Below are 10,770 nucleotides of genomic sequence, written 5' to 3'. Positions count from 1 at the left end.
TTTCAGCAATAAAGATTTTACATGTTTACTTCATATCTTGTCTGTCTGTTCATAATCTATATTGTTTATTTACATTGTAGTTTATTGTCAATATCAGTAATACAGTTAAAACTTTAATGTCTTTATTCAGATGCTGTAAATATTTCTATATAACCTTAGCTACAGTATATTGCATTGTTGACAGCTTACAGAGGGGAGACAAAATGGTCTGAACACATTTATTTATTTATTTATTTATTTATTTATTTTTTGCAATTTACATCATTAACATGCAGAAGATAATTTATGGAAAAACTCTGGAAATTTCTGAAATTTGACATTTCACTGTATTATGAAGAATGTTACAATCTGTAATTACATCAGATTTTAACAACATATAAATATATTTAATTACATTGTTTTAAAAGCTTTTAATATATTCAGATTCTTATTTATAAAAAAGTATTATTATTAGTGGTGTTTGCTAACCTCTTAAAGTCAAAGAGACGCTATATCGCGAAAAAGGTTTAAGCCTAAAATGCTCAAGTCCCCGTATACATAAGTCAGGCATATGGGGTATCGTTTGAAAGCTTACAATCTGAACTTTTCATAGATAAATACCATCAATTCTGCATTAATATTACTTAAAATAACAAAATAAGGCCTTAAAATATTCGCGTCTCAAATAAGCGCCACCTTGTGGTTATGTGGTAGAAATATTAAAGTAAAATTTAAAACAGCACTTAAATAGACAAATCATATATATCAAATGAAAGCTCTCATTCCAGGAACATGACTGAACAGTTTATTTTGTTGCACTAATACCAGTTTAAAAGATTTTCAAAAGAATCACAAAGTGAAATATGATATTTATAAGACATCAAATACAAACATCTCATTTATGCACCGATAACTGCTGCTGTATGTCCCAAATAGCTAAAAACTTTATATCTGCTTTTACCTTAGGAAATTCTCTAAAAAATTAGCCATTGTTTACTTGTCTGTGAGCTTGCTTGTATGAATAATCCAATTTTAGGTTTTAGATGTCCAGATCAAAATATGCAGTGCCGCAGGAAAAGCATGCTAAAAAAATCACCAGAAATATATGTTATCGAATATTAATGATAAAATGTCTCAAAGGGGAGGATCTCAGCTTTCTAATGACACCAAGATTGAGCTTCTAGTCCACTCAGAGGCCGAGATATTCAATGAAAAATGGGGGTGAACTGAAAATTAGACTGAATGTCTATGGACGAACACATTTGTGAGGGCTAAAATACATTATAGCGCCACCTACATTTCAGATCCACATTTTGTAATGGAAGGTGATAGAGGAAAAACATTTCTAGTACTTCATGCCATCTAGTGGAATAAAATAAGACTATTTGGAAGGAGATAATGTGAACTGAACCAAAATTACATGCTTATAAATTTAGGACATCAACAAAAATAGATTTACAAAAAAAAAAAAAAATTCTATTCATTATAAGATTGTAAACATATTCAATATTATTTATGAATAATTGGAGTCTTTTTTATTTTGGGGGAGGGGGTGTTCTGAAAAAAATTTGACCAATTTTTGGCAGTTAGTCCAAAGTATGTGTGAATGATGAGCTTTTACATTTGAGTGTGAAAAATTGCTGGCGGCAGCCCAATAATGCTTCAGAGTTTAAGAGGCTAAGGCAAACATTTTTACTATTGCTTATACTATTGGGTGAGTGATTTGAAAATATATATATATAACACCAAGTGGGTAACAGCTGCAGGGGACATGAGGGACACGTCCCCCCACTCTTTAAAAAAAGGGGATTAAGTCCCCCACACTTTTTTATGGTACTTTGCCCCTATTTCAAGCTAAGCTCCAAAATCTGGAGTTGTATACAGTATGTTTCAGAATTTTTGGGGATTTGTTACTTTGGGCTGATTAAGCGACCACCCAGCCAATTACAGATTACATGTTTAAAAAAATATATATGAATGATACCTCCCTCCAAACATGCGGTTTGCTGAGAAGAGTTGTCATATAACTTTTCTAAGCAATCAGACTTTCACCTGGCAATCAGATTATTATTATTTTTTGCCTGGCAGACAATAAAACAGGTGCAAAACACCATGTAGTATTACACTAAAGGAGGTATACGAGCCATATATAGAGGTTAAAATGGTAACACTAGCAACCACCACTAAAACCCTAGCAACTGCCTAGGAACCTTCGAGATCATCCTAGCAATTGCCTAAAATTTAAAAATCTAGTTTTCATGTATTGTTTCATCTTTGGGGTGTAAATTCATTCAGGGTAACTGATAGGTGTGATGATCAGTGGAGTTGAGTTTTTACCTTTATCATTAAGGCCTGGGGAAAAATATGGGTAGAGAGTTTGAGTGAAAGACTGACCAGTGAAAGAGTAGATATGAGAGCTGGACTACACATCATAAAAGGAGACCAGACCATCTTCATAATCCACAAACACACCAATCTTCTGTGGCTTCACTCTCACACACACACAGAGAAACAGGAGGATCATTAGCAGCATGATATTTATTCTCGTTCCTCAGAATCACAGTCCAGAATTCATTCACTGGAGTCGGTGTGATCTGTCCCTTCCTGTTAATGGATTCTCTGGCCACTCCTAAATCCCACTTTCCCTCCACCTGCACCCCAAAATAAAATCTACCTGAGCTGAATCCCTTCTTTCCCAAGACACAGACACATGGATCAGATCTCTCTGGTTTATCTGGTAGGTTTTGTATAATGTCTCCATATCTCACTTGTTTTACATCATCAGACAGGATGAGATCAGGATGAGCTGTATCAGGATCCAGAGTCACATCCACTGAGAGAGATCAGAGAATATCAATCACTTCAGAATACAAACATGTTGATATTTGTAATATTAAATACAGAATATAATGAAACTGTATTGCAGTAAGTCAGCTGTCAGAATATAAATGTAAAGTATTGTAAGTGTGTATGAGAGAACAGTGTTGATCACACATTGTACCTGCATACTGCTGCATCCTCCTCAATACTGTCAACACAAATCACAATAAAACATGATCAGTTGTTTATAGAAAAGAAAAGAAAACTACACTGTATTTGATATTTACTTACCATTTTGAGTGAGTTTGTCATCTAGAGTGTTCTTAAGTTGAGTCAGAGCTCTATTCAGAGTGTCCACACTCACATGAGTGTTAATACTGATCTCAGTCCAGTTCTTAGTGTTTTTAGGACTGTACAGGGACGAGTAAATCTACAGCAAGAGAGAGGAGAAATCCATCAGCATGAGGAGTGTTTTCTAATCATTCTCACTGATGAGAGAGATGGACACTGACCTGTAGGAGATGAAGATGATCTTCAGTATGTGAGATCTGCTCCAGCTCAGAGTTTCTCCTCTTTTGCTCAGTGATCTCCTGCTCCAGCTCTATAATGAGATCTTCAGCCTGTTTCTCTGCTGCTTTCTGCTTCTCCTCCAACATCTCATCAACTTCAGTCTGACATCTCTCAATGGAGCAGATCAGAGCAGTGAACATCTCATCAAAGGATGATTTCTCTTCTTCTGTGCATCTCTGATAAGATCAAGTAACAGTTTCACTTTTTTAAATGTACTTAATTACACATTTTAATTTATTAAGCAGATCCTGAAACATTATGATACATAACATTTTTCATTTTAATAATTTCTTCCACCCACCTTTCTGATCTCTACAGAGTGTTGGATATCTTGAATCTTCTTTATTCTGTCCTGGATCATTTGCTGCACGTCTGTCTGTGTCTTTACCAGCTGATTCTATAGACAGAGAACAACACAGACACATTTCATCACTCAACAGCTTTTCCATCTTCAAAATAAGTATTGATTGAATATTAGTAACTCTTGCCTTCTTCTCTCCACTCTCGTCCTCTATAGGAACAGTGTTGTGAGTCTTGTGGTCTCCTTCAGTGCAAAACAAACACACACATGTCTGATCATCTCTGCAAAACCACTCCAGAGGTCTCTGAGGTGTTTCTGACATACATAATTCTCCAGGTTCTCCACAGCGTCCATCAGTTTGTGTTTCTTTAGACGTGGGACTCTCTGATGAGGCTCCAGGTGAGTTTCACAGTCAGAGCTTTAACACGTCAGGCAAGACTTCGCGGCTTTCTGCTTTCTTTCATCACAGAAGTCACAGAGAACTTTAGATTTACCCAGATTAAACTTTTCCTTAAAGAGTCACACAACCACTCTGAGTGTTGTATTAATCTTCAGATCAGGTCTTTTGCTGAATTTTTCTTTACAGAATGGACAGCTGCAGTCCTGAGTGTTTTTCCAGCATTCATTCAGGCAGGTCTTGCAGAAGCTGTGTCCAAATGGAGTGCTGACTTGATCAGTGAACACATCCAGACAGATTGAACACTGAAGCTCCTCATTTAGTGCACTACTGGAGGCTGACATGACTGGAAATACAAATAGTGAAAAAATATTAAAAATTCTGAAATTAGGAAAAAAGTTAACCAGACAGAATGAAGAAGAGAGGTAAATAATTTGATGTGATGTTTACATTTTTACATGGCATTGTCTTTGTTGATGTTATTTCCTTCATTCATTAACTTATTCTTTTTTAGGTCACTGACTTACATGGAGGTAGTCTCAGACCACAGTCCATGCTCTACGTCTGACGCTTATAGCACACAAAACTGGAAAAAGCTTTCTCAATCAAGTCAGCACAAATCTGATTGACTGGTTCAATCTTATCTGTCTTATGAGGCATCATTCCATTTAGGATGCTGCCATAGAAGACAGCTGCCTATGCAGGAAGGAGACAGCGAGGCAGCTCACTAAGTTTTGGAACAAACCCAGTATCTGAATAAATATTTTGCCATTTAAAGAGAGAAAAAGTTTAAAGGCTTCCTGTTTTTAAATCAGTTTCACTTTCACTGAGCTACAGTGATGTCATAGCTCCTCCCCTATCTTCTCATGAATATTTAACAGGTATAAATTAATTCCTATTGGCTGTGTTGTGCTTGTCTGTATTAGGTGTGATCATATAAAACTGATTTCACACAGGTGTGTCTCAAAGGTAATTTGCCAGTTTGTCAACAATATTCCATGCTAAGGAACCCTGTAAACATGTGCATTTGTCAATTTGTGTGCAATCAGGTCATCTGTTGACTTGGCCAAAAGAAAATCTAAATTGACCAGACTGATCCGAGTGGAACTCAAAAAACAGACTCCAGACTCTGGATCAAATTTTCATGTCTCTCTGACTCATGAAGTTCACAGCAATAGTTGATTGATTGTGTGATTGTGTTTTTCCTCTTTCAGTCTCTAGGGGACGATGTAGTAAGTAAAGAGTTGACAGTCAAGATCACATTCCAGAATCCACTGCCCAAGTGTTAAAGATCGTTTTGATCCATGTAAAGAGATTGGGAATGCAGATTCAGATAGAGTGTCAGAAAGACTAAGTATGGGTTATTAACTTTTAATAACTTTTTAATTTGAGGTGTGATGTTTTCATGCACTTTAGATTTGGTGACTGGTAAACCAGTTATTTTGAGCTTGTGTGTTGTGTCACCAAAATGGGTTGCAGGTCTGTTCTGAGAGTGTCATGGGCAGCAGGGGAAAAAAAATGCTAAATGTGAATAATAAAATCCAACTAACCATAAAATCGTGCATTTAGAATAACAAATGAAATAGGCTTATCAACTTTTAAACTTTTGTTATTGATGTCAAAGTCCGTGTGTTCAATCAAACTTTAGTCTGTCTGGCACACTTTTTCAGTCACTTGGTAAAAGGTTGTCAAATTAGACAGATTTAACATGGACAGACTGAGTTGCATGCCCTCATCCTCAAAAACCATCAACAAAACGTCACAAGGTAAAAGAAAATACAGCCTGGACTACACTGAATACAGATTTAAGGCCTATTCACACCAAATTTGTGAAGAATTTGCGAGACAAATTGTTGGCGAAAGGTCTATTCACACCGAGACTGAAACTAGTCTCACCAGTTGAGAGATTTTTTTCATGGAAAGGTATGCAAAAAATGGTCCTACTCCCTAAAAGATATTAATGTAGTAAGTGCCATGAGATATCTTACTGGTCTCTGTGACAGCACTAGACTCTGTAAACAGCAAACAAAAATGTGTCCGCGGGCAATGAGGCTTTTGACCTGTCAGTCATTTTGCGCGTTCTCATAGTATTGTAGTAGCAGCAAATTATTGTGGCTTAAAGGTGCACTCAGTAACTTTTGTATGTGTGACATCTTGGACTAGGTGGACACTGACACCTAGCGGCTTGGATGCAGCATCACTTAAAACCAATAGTTTTCAGTTTAAATGCTACTGTAGAAATTAAGTATTCACAGTCAACCATGATTAATTTAATCAATGAGTGAAAGTGTTAAATAACAGGACAGTTACTGAGATTAAGCGAGTAGTATTCGGCTGGTCATGTGATTCAAACATGGCAGCCCCCATGTGCGGACCCGCTCCATGTAGAATAAAACAGCTATAAGGTTTCTGATATGACTGGAGTCTTCATTTTAATGCGAGTTGTCATGATTTCCTACATATATTGCAAAATTACAATTCATGTCTTTAGGAGTTAATGCCATTTTTATGCCATGTTGCTCATAGCAGTTGTCAGTTGAGGGAGCTATTTTGCTGCTGTTTCTTTTAACAACCATTTATGCATGATGTCGGTCTCAATGAAGCTCATTTGGTCTATTTGTAGTGTGGGGTTTTGGAAAGAGGGCCGTGGCTAATTCGACGTCTCGTGGAAGTAGAATAGCTAACATAAGCACATCTTTACCGTATAAAGTGCTATCAAAGTGCTCAAGAATACACAGCAAAGGACACATGCATATTTTCCCATTCTAATAGTTTTTCTTGTATCTGTCAATCATCCATGTTGTCATCATTGCCATGAGTGGGTAAAAATGAACAATGTTTCTCAGATAAAAAGTGAAAATTTGCAGGTATGTACAAGTCCGTGATTGTCCAATGTGCCAACCCTGCTGTTGAACACAACATCACAATGCAGCTGGGTTCAACTACAGTAAGGCCTTCCAAAATGGTCAGAAATCAAGGGGTAACCACTGATAACCAAATAAATTTCACAGACCACATCTCAAAGACAGCACGATCATGTAGATTTACACTCTACTATATCAGGAAGATAAGACTCTTCCTCTCTGAACATGCCACACAACTTCTTGTTCAGTCACTTGTCATAACTAGACTGGACTACTGTAATGCTCTCATTGCAGGCCTCCCTGCATGCGCAATTAGACCCCTGCAAATGATCCAGAATGCAGCAGCACGTCTGGTCTTTAATGAACCAAAGAGAGCGCATGTTACACCACTTCTTGTCTCTCTTCACTGGCTGCCAGTTGATGCACATATCAAGTTCAAGGCTCTGATGCTGGCGTACAGAACAGTCACTGGGTCTGCTCCAGCATACCTAAAATCATTTCTGCAGAGCTACATTCCCACCAGAAGCCTGCGGTCGGCTAAGGAACGTCGCCTTGTTGTACCAACACAAAGAAGCACCAAAACACTTTCCCGGACTTTCAGTTTCATCATACCACGTTAATGGAATGACCTTCCCAACTCCATCGGTGAAGCTGACTCACTTTCTGTCATCAAAAAATGGCTAAAAACACATCTTATCCATGATCACTAAACCAGTCACTGAAAAAAATAAATAAATCTTGTTGCACTTTAATCTGTCTTGAACACTACTATTCTGATGCTAGTGAAACTTTGTAATATGGCACTTTTCGTATCACTGTCTCCTTAAGATGATTCGCTTATGTATTCCTCTTCTGTAAGTCACTTTGGATAAAAGCGTCTGCCAAATGTATAAATGTAAATGTAAATGTTAATGTAAAAACACTTGGATCCGATGCAAAACAGTAAGTAAACAGTTCCATTCATGAATATTTAAAATGTCATGACAGTTTAATAGTTTATGGTGCTGAAATCCTGTTTACACTGGGTGCGTCCGTTGACATGACGCAACGGATTGAGGCTGTCTACACCATGCAGGTTGGCACAAACTTACTACACCTTTCATTTGTGTTGTTGGCAGAAGTAGCACCAGCACATACAGCACAAAATGGAATGGGACATCTGTTTACTGTTGGCGCAATGTGACGCCGCAACGCTTCCATGGTAGACAGCATCATTGATTATAATGAGTTCTATTGCTTTTGACGTGACGCGACTCTAGACGGTGTGAGTGTTAACAGTTGTGCATGAGATGAACAGTTTAATTATTCAGATGCAATGTGTTGGATGTGCATTGTGTAACCCCTGAAATTTAGTTTTATAATGTTGTGGAGCTTGTTCATTCTCTTCAGATTGAGTTAAAAAGGGCAATAATCTCCTGAACTAGCGCTTATATTTCCATCACTTACCTGTGAGATAATATCAGTTGTGATCACTGAAGTTTCCAAATGTATGATACCTGTTTGAAGAGCCGTCAGTTGTTCATCAGTTTAATTTTACTTTAGCTGAAATTTTTTATACAGCTGTAGTAATGTCATAGCTCCACCCATATTTACAGGTCATAATTAATACCTGTTGTGTGTGTGTCTGTATAAAGAGTGTTTATACACGGCCTGGCTAAAAGAAAAGTTGCCATTTGGATTTAAATTAGCAGATACTTAAGAGCCTATGATTGGATCATTATTACAGTGTTTTTTTTTATTGTATAATGTGTATTCTATATTGTGTGTATTGTATAATGTACATTGTATGTTATTATTTGTATATTGTGTTGTGTGTAATTTTGTGTATATTAGATTTTAAATTGTGTTGTGTAAATTTGATGTTTATTGTAGATTGGTATATGTCTCATCACTGTCACGACTGCTATGTTGCTCGGAACTGCACCCAAGAATTTCACACACTATTGCACTTGTGTATATGGTTGTGTGACAATAAAAGTGATTTGATTGATTTGAATAATATGTTTCAGCTGGCAACAATTCTTTTAACCCTAAATGATGCTGTGTGTAGCTTCTCATTTCTTAAACAACTATGTAGGAAGACGCATCCCGTGGTCATGGAAAATATGTTACTGTGTTTCAGAAGGGGCAAATTATTGGACTGCATCAAGTAAAGAAGATGACTAAGGAGATTGCTGAAATCACTGGAATTGGGTTAAGAACTGTCCAATGCATTATTAAAACCTGAAGGGATAGTGGTGAACCATCAGCTTCGCGGAAGAAATGTGGTCGGAAAAAATTCTTGAATGATCGTGATCAGAGATCACTAAAATGCTTTAAGTCACATCTTAAAAAAATCGACAGCAGATCTCATGGCTATGTTTAATAGCAAAAGTAAGATCATTTTCACATGCACAATGCAACGAGAACTTACAGGACTGGGACTAAACAGCTGTGTGGCCACAAGAAAGCCACTTGTTATTGAGGCTAATCGGAAAAAAACTACTTCAATTTGCTAGGGAACACAAAGATTGGACTGTGGAGCAATGAAAAAAGGTCATGTGGTCTGATGAGTCCAGATTTATCCTATTCCAAAGCGATGGGCACGTCAGGGTAAGAAGGGAAGCGCATGAAGCGATGCACCCATCATGCATAGTGCCCACTATACAAGCCTCTGGAGGCAATATTATGATCTGGTGTTGCTTCAATTGGTCAGGTTTAGGCTCAGCAACGTTATGCGGCAATAAAATGAAGTCAGCTGACTACCTGAATGTACTGAATGACCAGGTTATCCCATCAATGGATGTTTTCTTCCCTGACGACACGGACATACACTATATTGCCAAAAGTATTCACCCATCTGCCTTTAGACGCATATGAACTTAAGTGACATCCCATTCTTAATCCATAGGGTTTAATATGATGTCGGCCCACCCTTTGCAGCTATAACAGCTTCAACTCTTCTGGGAAGGCTTTCCACAAGGTTTAGGAGTGTGTTTATGGGAATTTTTGACCATTCTTCCAGAAGCGCATTTGTGAGGTCAGACACTGATGTTGGACGAGAAGGCCTGGCTCGCAGTCTTCGCTCTAATTCATCCCAAAGGTGCTCTATCGGGTTGAGGTCAGGACTCTGTGCAGGCCAGTCAAGTTCTTCCACACCAAACTCGCTCATCCATGTCTTTATGGACCTTGCTTTGTGCACTGGTGCGCAGTCATTTTTGAACAGGAAGGGGCCATCCCCAAACTATTCCCACAAAGTTGGGAGCATGGAATTGTCCAAATCTCTTGGTATGCTGAAGCATTCAGAGTTCCTTTCACTGGAACTAAGGGGCCAAGCCCAGCTCCTGAAAAACAACCCCACACCATAATCCCCCCTCCACCAAACTTCACAGTTGGCACAATGAAGTCAGACAAGTACCGTTTTCCTGGTAACCGCCAAACCCAGACTCGTCCATCAGATTGCCAGATGGAGAAGCATGATTCGTCACTCCAGAGAACGCATCTCCACTGCTCTAGAGTCCGGTGGCGGCATGCTTTACACCACTGCATCCGACACTTTGCATTGCACTTGGTGATGTATGGCTTGGATGCAGCTGCTCGGCCATGGAAACCCATTCCATGAAGCTCTCTACGCACTGTTCTTGAGCTAATCTGAAGGCCACATGAACTTTGGAGGTCTGTAGCGATTGACTCTGCAGAAAGTTGGCGACCTCTGCGCACTATGCGCCTCAGCATCCGCTGACCCCGCTCTGTCAATTTACGTGGCCTACCACTTCGTGGCTGAGTTGCTGTCATTCCCAATCGCTTCCACTTTGTTATAATACCACTGACAGTTGACTGTGGAATATTTAGTAGCGAGG

The 10,770-nt window shown here is 38.4% G+C and overlaps 1 pseudogene; it reads right to left on the bottom strand.

Moving 5' to 3' along the window:
- Positions 1-2,100: 2,100 nt before the first annotated feature.
- On the bottom strand, positions 2,101-4,795 carry LOC127420315 (E3 ubiquitin-protein ligase TRIM39-like; annotated as a pseudogene).
- Positions 4,796-10,770: the final 5,975 nt, after the last annotated feature.

The sequence above is a fragment of the Myxocyprinus asiaticus genome, chromosome 29 (genome assembly GCF_019703515.2).
Source record: "Myxocyprinus asiaticus isolate MX2 ecotype Aquarium Trade chromosome 29, UBuf_Myxa_2, whole genome shotgun sequence".
In the NCBI taxonomy this organism is placed as follows: domain Eukaryota; kingdom Metazoa; phylum Chordata; class Actinopteri; order Cypriniformes; family Catostomidae; genus Myxocyprinus; species Myxocyprinus asiaticus.
Note: the sequence above shows the minus strand (reverse complement) of the source record. Positions and strands in the feature narration are given on the sequence as shown.